The sequence below is a fragment of the Arachis ipaensis genome, chromosome B08, assembly GCF_000816755.2.
Source record: "Arachis ipaensis cultivar K30076 chromosome B08, Araip1.1, whole genome shotgun sequence".
Classification (NCBI taxonomy): domain Eukaryota; kingdom Viridiplantae; phylum Streptophyta; class Magnoliopsida; order Fabales; family Fabaceae; genus Arachis; species Arachis ipaensis.
Genome location: NC_029792.2, coordinates 3,877,530 through 3,880,493, shown reverse-complemented (window position 1 = coordinate 3,880,493; position 2,964 = coordinate 3,877,530).

Genomic DNA, 2,964 nt, shown 5'->3' with positions numbered 1-2,964 from the left:
CATTGCACATTTGCACTCACTTTAACTAACCAAATTCATTATGCCAAATTTGGTGCTCATGTGGTCTACTTGGTCGAAACACTTTTCTACAACTACAAACTATAGTTGACAAAAAGAATATATAATCATAATTAGTATTAGTTATATGGTTGCAGTGTCAGTGTCTTTGGAATGGAATAATTATTAGAACACCATGCTGAGACCCTTCAACAACTAACAACTAGATAAATGTTAACGTGTCAAGAGTTTATCTAACTTGTATTTTAAGGATATATATTAAGATGATGAATTAATTTTTTTTAAAATATAAAGAGTTTAAATTTTTAATGTATTTATTTTTATTTATTAAATAAAAAATATTTAAAATATTTTATTAATAATAATGTTATGAAATTACTCATTTTAAAATTTAAACTAATAAAAAAATAATATTAATGATTATATTTTTAATAAGTAGTCTTATTATATACTCTTAGAATACGAATAAACTCTTAAAATTATCGTTACTTTTTATAGCTTTCAATGTCATTAATTAATTAACACACATAATCGCCTTTTTATGATCTGTACCTTGCAAATTTTAAACCACCTAACTACTTGAGTTAGTTGGCAGTTACATTTGCACCCCCAAAAAGAATAATAAATGAAAGCTGATTTTGGTTGTTACTAGTATTTTGGATAACCTAATTATTATAATTCTTATTAACAGTGCATGCACATTTTATTATTAATTACAAGTTAGTAAGTGCATGCATCATCAAGGTTATGATTATATTAGGCTTGGGGTTCGAACCAAATTAATAGTAAAAAAGGGTGCAAAAGTTTATTAATTACTTTTCACTCTTTAATTTATGAATGTGTTACCTGAGTTAAATCCTAAAATGATTGTGCTGTTTATTAAAATTGTCTCTGAGATTTCAATTACACCAATGACGTTATTGAGACTAACAAAAGTGTATCACATTAGTCACTGTTCATTTTCTATTAACGACGTGATGACATGACTTAATAACGTGGGTTGTTAGTGACATGTGTCACTCCATGGTTTAGCCACGTATAATGGTATGATAATGTGGTGACCAGTGACACATGACATACTGATGTGGATGGTTGTGTCATGTGTCACAATGCTATTTTTGGCCACATGTTTGTTTGTGTCACGTGTCGCAACAGTATTTATCCACATGTCATCCATTGTGTCATCATTGTATTTGTTCACCAAATTAGTCCCTCACTTTACATTAAGTGACTCATTTTAGTTTTTGAAATTGAATGTCATGCACCAAATTAGTCCCTTCACCAGTTTTTTCTCATTTTTTTCTATAAATTCAAAATTCTCAATATCTTTGAATGCATTAATTTCAATTCTATTTTTCACATGTTATTCAAATACAAGTGCCTTCAGTTTAGCCCATTTACACATAACGGAAACGTGTATTCCATAAGTACAAAAAAATATTTATTTTAATTATTGATTTCTTGTTAAAAATACATATTTTTATATGAAAAAATGTGTCTAATCAATCATATAATTCTTTTTTTATAATAACATACTTATATATTACAAAATTTACCAATGTTAAATTATGGGTAAAGTACTAAATTGGTCCCCTAGGTTTGGGCGTAATTCTGTTTTGGTCCTTAAGGTTTAAAGTGTTCTATTTGAATCCAAAAAAGTTTCATTTAGCATTAATTTAGTCCCACAATGAGGTCAAAACTAAATAATTAACAAAATGTCCTACATAACAACAGTTCAAGAACAAAATCGATAATCTGGAGAACAAGTACAAGCTCCAGAGGCACAAAATCAATCATTGATGCATAAATACATTTATTTATCATTTTCTTTAGTTTTATAGAAAATATTTTATTTATATTATAAAAAAATAATAAATAAATGTATTGATGTATCATCAATGGTTGATTTTATGCCTCTGGAGCTTGTACTTATTCTCCAGATTATCGATTTTGTTATTGTACTGTTATTATGTAGGACATTTTGTTAATTATTTAATTTTGACCTCACTGTGGGACTAAATTGATGCTAAATGAAACTTTTTTGAATTCAAATAGAACACTTTAAACCTTAAGAACCAAAACAGAATTACACCCAAACCTAGAGGACCAATTTAGTACTTTACCCTAGAATAATCTTAAAAAAAGAGTAAAGGACAAATAGGTCCCTAAACATAATAAATGAGTTAAAAAAAAAAACAAAATAATTATAAAATTAAAACTAAAATTTAAAACAAATTTTTGAAAGCATTTGTATTTAAACAATATATGAAAAAATAGAATTGAAATTAATGTATTCAAGATATTGAAATTTTTAAATTTTTTAAAAAATGAGAAAAAATTGGTGAAATAACTAGTTTGATGCACGACATTCAATTTTAGAGACTAAAATGAGTCACTTAATACAAAGTAAGGGACTAATAATTTGGTGCATTTACAATGATGACATAATGCACGACACGTGGACGAATACTATTGCTACACGTGGCACAAACGAACATGTGGCCAAATAGCATTGTGACACGTGGTATAACCATCCACATCAGCATGCCACATGTCACTGGTCACCACATCATCATACCATTACACGTGGCCAAACTATGGAGTAACACGTGTCACTAACAACCCACATCATCAAGTCATGTCATCACGTCGTTAATGAAAAATGAGTTAGGGACTAACGTGGTGCACTTTTGTTAATTTCAAGAACGTAATTAGTACAATTAGAATCTCAAGGACGATTTTATTATACGACGCCAATCTCAAAGACCATTTTAAGATTTAACTCGTATTAGGTACCATAAATATTTAACAGACGATATATTATATATACGAACAACCAAATATGAAAATGATAGCATTTGTATTTAGTTAAAAATTTAATTTTAATATACTGTTAGTATAAAATAATTTTATACATATATTTAATTATATAATATTATATTAATA